Source organism: Impatiens glandulifera, chromosome 3, assembly GCF_907164915.1.
Source record: "Impatiens glandulifera chromosome 3, dImpGla2.1, whole genome shotgun sequence".
Lineage (NCBI taxonomy): Eukaryota > Viridiplantae > Streptophyta > Magnoliopsida > Ericales > Balsaminaceae > Impatiens > Impatiens glandulifera.
In genome coordinates this window covers 23,603,231-23,612,594 of record NC_061864.1, presented here as the reverse complement: position 1 = coordinate 23,612,594, position 9,364 = coordinate 23,603,231, and the positions used below count along the sequence as shown (strand labels likewise).

The following is a 9,364-nucleotide window of genomic DNA, read 5'->3' as shown; positions in this document are numbered from 1 at the left end:
CTTCGGAAGTGATACCCCTATTTTGAAAGGCTTTATAGATTCTGATATGGCGGGTGATGTTGATTCAAGAAAATCTGTATCAGGTTTTTTAGTTACCTTTGCAGGCGGTGTTGTTTCGAAGTTGAGTATATTGCAGCTACTTAGGCATGTAAAGAGGTGTTATGGATGAAGAAGTTCCTACAAGAGTTGGGCCAAAAGAAAAGAGAAGTTCACTTTGTTTTGCAAAAGTCAAAGTGCCATTCATCTCTCAAAGAATCCAACTTTTCATTCGAGATCCAAACATATCGACGTGAGATATCATTGGATACGTGATGTGCTTGAGGCAAAAGAGCTGAACTTGGAGAAAATTCATACAAGTGAGAATGGTGCCGATATGTTTCTAAAATCCTTTCCTAAGGACAAGTTTGAAGATTGTCGGGAGAGAGCGGGTTTATTGGAGCCCGCGAAGTTGCGCTGATGGGGGAGATTTGTTTGGTCAGCTCATTTGGCAGTTGGGCCTGACAAATTAATAAAGCCCATTAGGACATATTTAATTAAGAAGAAAAAAACACAGCAGTTTAGTTTATTTTCTCTCTTCCTCTTCCAGTAGTTCTTCCTTCATTGAAACAACAATTTTTCATTGAAGCATCAGGTTCTTCTTCTAATTTCCTTTAACTCTTCTCCATTTGGTTAGCCATCTTTAGTGATGATGATAATGTATGTGAATGACAAGTTAAGATGAAGTTAATTAATAACTTTGATTAGATTACCTCTAGGCTTGTATTGAACAACATTGTATACCCATTTGATATAATGGATGATTTAAGTGGCCGGAGTATTCCGTGGTTTTTACCTAATTTGGATTTTCCACGTAAAATCTTGGTGTCTTTCTCTCTATTTTTGATTGTTTGATGCTCAATTGAATGGGCTGCCCATTTGATTATACAGAAGGGCAAAAAAATTGTTAGGCTTTTTGTTGTAGTTTGTCTATTTCAAGATTGCTAAACAGGTGTTATTATTCGATTTCTCCAATAGGGTGAACATGAAATGCTATCAATGAATAAAAATCTATTTTCAACACTACATTTTTTTATGTGTATCTTGTGTCTATGAAATTTAGAAAGAAAGAAACTAATGCACAGATCTTTGGATAAAACAAGTTGAAGCAATGAGGAATTATAAAGGAGATTAAGAATGTGTTATTATCCAAAATAAAATGAATTACAATGCAATGAAAGAGGAAATAATACTTCAATAAAAATTGAAAAAACAGTGTCAATTCAATATACGAGTTTCATGCCTTCTACTTAAGCAACCCGAATCTGCGTATACATAATCTAGCAAGAGCAAATTACCAAAGAACCTGGAACTTCTATAACAGCAGATGCATCTTTACTTTTGCCTAAGATCAGATCAAGCAACCCCAGATATAAATGAAAGTAACGCTAGAGGGATTTTTCCGATTTGATTCCACAAGTTACAAAAAAAGTTTCATTCCAAGTGTTAAAAAGTAAATTTTATTTGAATAAAAAAATTCTGTTTAGAATAAAAACGAAAAATAAAATCTCAATGGTATAACATTATTTATTTTAAGCTATTATGGAGAAGATGTATACTAGATGCTTTGTTTCGTCAACTATGTATTAGATTTGAGTATAACATGACATGTAAGTGCTTTAATATTTAGACAAATATTTATTCGTAGAAACAAGAATACAATGAGTTTAGTTTAGAGTTCTCGTTTCTTAGGTATTACTATTAAGGGAATCAATTTTCTTACCGTTATCCCCATCTTTTCGTTCATGTCAATCATCCCAGGAGTTGTCGAATCTCCTACTTTCCAGTCGAACGTGTGGATAAGAGTCGCGGTGACAAGATGAAGCACTCTTTGTCCCAAAGCATAACCCATACATATCCTTCTGCCCGCCCCGAAAGGAATCAACCCAAAATGTTGACCAACTAGCTCTATGTTCTTGTCGAGGAACCGCTCGGGTTTAAAATCCAAGGGGTCATCCCATACTTGAGGATCTCTCCCTATTGCATAGGCATTTACGAAGACTTGTGTACCTTTGGGTATGAAGTAGCCAATGTAGTTAGTGTCTTCCATTGAATTCCTTGGTAGGAGAAGGGGAGCTGGAGGGTGCAATCTTAACGTTTCTTTCACCAACGCTTGCAAATATGGGAGTTTATCGATATCGCTTTCTTCTACTTTTGTTCCCCTTCCGACTATTCTATCGAGTTCCTCTTTCAGCTTCATCATGCAATTGGGGTTAGTTAATAGCTCCGTCATTATCCACTCGATCGAGTTGCTTGTGGTCTCGGATCCTGCAAAAAACATTTCCTATAAAAGTTTGTTAGTTCAATCCACTTGTTTTCAATAAGATTGGAACACCAAACACAATTTTAAATGGTATACAAAACAAGATATACCATAATAAGGACATTGAGGTTTTCCTCGGAAACTCTGCTAAGCCCTTCTCTATTGTCACCTTGGAACTGCATTAGAACATCAAGGAAATCCTTCTTCCGGTTATAATCTTCTCTACTCTTGAATCTCTCCTCTTGAACCACCCTCTCCTTCACAAAATTCTCCACCATCTTCAAACATGTTCCCATATCCTTCATCATCCCCTTCTTTATTCCCAAGAGATCTAATCTCTTCAACATTGGGAAATAATCGGATAAGTTAGGCTTTGCAGTCCACACCATGAACTTACTCATGGAATCAAAGAACTCTTTCCCTTTAATATTCTTGCATTCTAGCATATCCTCCGAGAATATCATATTCCCCACCACATTGAAAGCCATTAGGAATAGAAAATGGGCAATCTCTATCTCCCCCTTCCGCCCACTGAATAAGATTCCATGGCCGCTTCTTCGATCCAGAGGATCATGTTATCCACACACTTTCTTCGGACATGGACACTCTCGTTCACTCTCTTCGCCGTGTTGAATTCCGTGACTCCAATCCTCTTGACTACGCGCCAATAGGACCCGTAGTTTCCAATGGCCACTGACCCATGATTGTAACCGTGGGCAGTTAGTGCATCCGGGCATTTACGGTCGGAGAAGGCTAGGTCGTGGTTCTTGAATAGCTTGGCCGCAGCATCGGCCGAGTTGACAGCAACGGTTCCGACTGATCCTAACTGTAGCCAAATCACAGGCCCGAACTTATCCCGGAGCTTACACAAGGTCTGATGTGGCAGTTCTCCGAGGTCAAAAATGTTGCCTACCACCGGCCATCCCAAAGGACCTGGTGGCCGGAGTTTACCAGAATCATGCGCCTCCGCCTGCCTCCTCCGGGAATGGTAGAGAAAGAGAATGATGATCAGAAGAGGCCCCGATAGTATAAGACTCAGCCCAGAAATAGAACAACTCCAAGTCCAATCCATTTTTCAGAACTTATGCTCTTAATTTCTCTAAGCAATGCATGTTCCCAATTGCATGTATATTATATATAGCCAATATAAATTTTAAATGATCACATAGAAAAAATTATTATAATTTTTTGGTAGAACTAACATTTGATTAATAAAAAACATATATATTGTCAATACTTTATCTGTTTACAAATTATTTCAACTTAAAGCCTATATTGTCAAAATTAGTTTGCGTGCCCATGATTGTGCAAGTTTTATATATTATCTGAAACTGTATTTATTTATTTACTTATTCCTAGAGTTGCGTACCGAGTGATATGAGTTAGTTTGAATTATAAATGTGTTCTCATTGCATAATAAGTTATTATAATAACTAACCAGATTTTTTTTAGTTTTTACTGTTAATTAAAAACAAAATAACAATTTTATCCTCATTTATTTACCGATTTATTTTCGTCAATCAACAACATATTTCTTATTAGTCAACCATCTCTTCTTTATCGAGCTTTTAGTCGACCAATAGTTTTATTTTAACTCACTTACCAAGTCATTTTCGTTAGCCAACATATTCTATATTACCCAATAATCTCATCTTTACTAAGTTTTATCAAAACATTTCTAACAAACAACAATATTATTCTTACCCACTTACCAACACACTTCCATCAACCAACAAACATATTTCTTAATCTCTCTTTATAATTATTACAAATTTGCACTGAGTATCCTTAATCTTTATTGTGTAGAATAAACATTTAACAATTACACCACTTAAAATTGTTGATTTCTTTTTATAAATTTATGTATGAATATATAATTGATATAACTAACCATTATATATATGGAGTGTTATATATATATATATAATAAATTATATAAACGAATTTAAAATATTATTAGTTTAATTATTTAAAATGTTAATGTTATCAATTTTGAAATTGATTTTAAAATATAAAGTGATATTAGCTTAGTTGGTTAAAATGTTATACTTATATTGTGAGGTTGTAAATTCAAAACTTGTAATATTACATTTTTATTTAATTTTTCAAGCTTATGATTGGGCGAGTCAACCTATGATCCGATCTAATTATCCATTTACTCTCACATACATATTCAAATTAACCACAACTCTTGACCCAACAATCTAGGCACTTTAAAAATTAAACATTAATATATAAATATATTTTTAATAATAAATAAAATAAAAAATATTTGAGCATTTAACAAATAAATTGGATAAATTGAAAGAATTGAAAATGATAAATGATCAACCTGAATTATTTAAATAAATCCTATATTATTTTAAAATTATATTAACTAAACTAGGAAAATTCTCGTACGATCTACACGGATAAATATATACACACAAAAAATTAATAAATAATTATAATAATATGTATATCAATGTTTAAAATTCATAATAAATCACGAATAATATATTAAAATAAAAAATAAAACACTTTCATTACACATTTTATTCAATTCGATAAAATAACTCATTTTCTCACATATCTCATTCCATATTTTTTTTCTAATGAACCTCTCATATTGTGACGTAACATTTTCATTTTGATCAAATCAAAAATCTCAAACATTACTAATCTATTTTTTACCCTCATTTTACCCATCAATGCTTAAACGACCTCTCATCTTGTGACTTTAATTAAAGCACTCAAACTCACCAACCATCTCATTTCACATTTATCTACCATTTCAAATCGGACTTCTTATCTCGTAATCTTAATTTTTACTCCGGTCAAACAACTAATCTTCTCGCATATTTTAAACACCAATAACAATTTTTTTCCCAATCGACCTCTATCTCTTTACATTACTTTCACTTCAACTAATCAAAAATCATATCATTCCATATTTATCTACCAATAAAAATCGACCTCTATTCTCTCGAAAAACATACATTCATTTTATCAAACAACTCATCTTCTCACATATTTTATAATTCACAACCCGACATTCTTATCCTCACTTCGACTAACCATACATCGCATTCCACATTTATCCATCTCAATTGACCTCCCATTTCTTTACCTTACTTTTACTTTGACTAATTAACCATCTCATTTCATATTTAACCACCAATTCACAATCGACCTCTCATCTCGAGAACTTGCTATCACTTCTTTAAAGAACTCATCTTGTAACATATTTTATAATATAGAACACGAAGTTCTTTATCATCAATTCGGCTAATCATCCATCTCATTCCACATTTATCCATCCCAAGAATTGACCTCTCATATGTGACCTTACACTTTCACTTCGGTTAAATCAACCATCTTCAGCACCACCAGTCTATTTTACTCTTCACTTTGGTCACCAATTCCCAACTAACCTCTTATCTCATGACCCATCTCCTCACATATTTTACAATATACAACCTGACTTTTTTATCCTCACTCCGGATAACTAACCATCTCATTACACATTTCTCCACACCATAATCAACCTATCATATTTACACAATTTTATTTCAGTCAAATCAACCATCTCCAACATTACCAATCTCTTGTACCCTTACATTGAACCATCAATCCCCCATTCGACTTCTCATATCGCGACCTTACTTACTTTGATTAACCAAAACTATCTCATTCCACATTTTTATCCCAATAATCTTAATCGATCTCTTGCTTGAGACTTTACTTTCATTTTGGTCAAACAATCCACCTCCTCACATATTTTACAATAAACAACACAACTTACTTATCATAACTTCGACTCACCAGCCCATCTTATTTCACATTTATCCACCCTAATCATACATTTCATACCGTGATCTTAAACTTTCACTTTGGTACATTACCAATCTCTTTTACCCTCACTTTCGCACACCAATCTCCAATCTACCTCTCATCGTGTGGCATAATCACTTTTACTAACCAACCATCTCATTCTATATTTTTATCCACTTAACTTGACATAGTTGACTTCCCATCATGAGGCATACTCACTTCGATTGACCAACTATTTCATTCCATATTTTTATCTACCTTAATTGACCTCTAATCTTGTGATCTTACACTTCCATTTTGATCAAATCAAAAAACAATAAACCATTTCCTTCCAATTATGTAGCATTAACACTTTAACTACTAAACCATTTAAGATTAAGATTGTTGATTTATATTTATAATTTTGTGTATGCATATATAATTTGTATGACTAACAATTAAAAAATAATTATATAATACATATATAATTTACCTCCATCAAGAAAGGACGGTAAACAGAAAACTGAAGAAGCTTCCGACAAAAAGAAAAGTTGAGAGAAGCTCAACCTTCAAACCAACAACATAAAGATTTGTAAAGCTTTGAGTCCAAGTATATATTAGTACTTAATGATCGGTGAAATCATATAGTTCGAAAATCCTTGACAATAATATTTACAAACTTAAGTTTCATATTTTTTAACAAATAATTACCGATATTATATAGGTATATCGAAAATACCGTACCTCAATTTATAAGATATATATCGATTATACTGAAAAAATGTAAGGTAGGGTACTGATACTAAAATTATTTGTACGATAAATGTATGAGATTTTCAAAATTTTGGTATAACGGGATATACTGAAATACCTAAATAATATTTATAAATTAATATATATATATATATATATATAATACTTATAAAAAATAAATAAATTTAATTATAAAAATATAATTTTTTTAAATCAAAATAAAATTATATTGTAATATTATTACATATATGACATATTTATATTGACGATAAGAATGAAAAATATTCAACCTTTTAGAGAGGTGGAAAGAAAGTTAAATTAGATACACAATACTTTTTATTATTGTCAATGATATTTTTGTAATCACATATTCAATTGTTGTTAGTGAGTATGCTTTCAACTTGAGTAAAGGATAAGGATAGTGGATCCTTTTAAAAACAATTTGAGTTCTAAATTAGTAGAGGCATTGGTGTGCACAAATAATTGGTTAAAAGAAGAAGAATTAAAGTTATAAAAAGGTAGTATAGATGATGGTTTGAATTTTTCAAAGAAAATGAATAAATTGAAAGGAGTGAATTTTTTTTTTATCAATTAAGTCTAAATTAAGAAATATTTATTATTATTTTCTAACCTAAATTGTATTATCAATTTATTAAAAAATTAAAAAATTGTAGATATAAATGCGATTGAAGATCATTACGAATTACTCTTTCTCGTCTCCATTTTAGTTTAACTTGAAGACTATACTTATGTTTATTTTTTATTAACTCTAATTTTTTTAACTAAATTCAATTTTTAATGTTTTTTAGTTTTTAAAAATGTTGAATTGTAAAAAGTATATTTTATTTTATGATAAATATCTTTAATTTTTAATTTTGTGTAACGTTTATTTAATAACTATATTAAATAACTTTTTTTTGTTTAAGTTCATATGTATTTTAGGTATAAAATGTATAATACCGATATTGTATCGAAATTAAGGTATACCAAAATTAATGTAAGATAAATATATGAATTTTCATATACTGGAATTTTTGGTAAGTATAAGGTATGGATAAAAAATTAAGGTATATTGTACCGACCCACCCCTAGGTATGGTATACCTTAACTTTTTATTCATATCTTATACATTATCGAAAGTTTCGGTATACAAAAGTTAATACATTTACCTACCTTGATTTCAGTATATCTTAATTTCGGCACGATATCAGTATTATACTTTTCATAGTTAAAAAACATAATAACTTAAACAAAAAAACTAATTTAATATAGTTACTACATAAACGTTACACAAAATTAAAAATTCAATATATTTATCATAAAATAAAATATTTTTTAAAATCCAACATTTTTACGAACTAGTAAATCTTAAAAATTTAAATTAGTTACGAAAATTAAAATTATCAAGAATAAACATAATTATAATCTTTAAGTTAGACTATAGAATTGATACGAGAGGGGGAATTTAGAACGATCTTCAATCGCATTTGTATCTGCAAATTATTTTTTTTATAAATTGATAATACAATTAATGTTAGATAATAATAGTAATAAAAATAAATATTAGTTAATTCAGACTTAATATAAACATCTCCCTCTTTTTAATTTGTTCATTTTCTTAGAACAATTTAAATTCATCACCTATATGATCTTTTTTCTAAGTAGGGCTGCAAATGAGCCGAGTCGAGCTCGAATTTGCTTGAGCTCGAACTCGACTCGATTTAGTATTTATTAGCTCGACTCGAACTCGAGCTCGAACGAGTTTATAAATTTGAGCTCGAGCTTGACTCGACTATTTACCTATAAGCTCGGCTCGACTCGAAAAGCTCGAACTCAAGCTCGAATTCAAGATCGAGTTCGAGCTCAAACTCAAGCTCAAGCTCGAACTCAAACTAAAATTTATTTTTAAAATTAAATATCAACTTTCATACATATTCAACATTTAAAACATAATATTTAAAATTGAAAATATGAAAAAATTATAACTATTTAAAATTCTAAAATCATAATAATCCAAAAAACATTCAACCACAATTACTAGTCAAAATTCTAAAATATAAAATTCTAAAATTAAAGTACAATACTATATAAATTGTTTGAACATTCAATATATTAATATTTTTTAAGTCACGTTCTTCAAGCATAGCACAAGTACACCTATCTGTATTTAAGATTAAAAATAATTAATATAAAAAATACATGTTAAAACAAATAACTAAAATTTAAATTACTTTAAGGTTTAAGAGAGATACGGACAAAAACAAATTCAATCTATTTTTTATTAAATATTATTATATATAATTAATTTATTTGGGTACAAATATAACCAAAATTTATTGACTTATTTATAGAAAGAATATATTAATTTATTTATATATTACAATATATTATTAATATTATAAATTCATTTTTTCTCTCAACATATTATATATAATATATACTAACCTTTTTTATCTCTTCATAATATAAACAAAAATATATACTAACATTTTTTTTTATCTTTTATCTTTTATTATATAT

General features: G+C 30.0%; 1 pseudogene; it reads right to left on the bottom strand.

Moving 5' to 3' along the window:
- Positions 1-1,708: 1,708 nt before the first annotated feature.
- LOC124930031 lies at positions 1,709-3,371 on the bottom strand (annotated as a pseudogene).
- Positions 3,372-9,364: the final 5,993 nt, after the last annotated feature.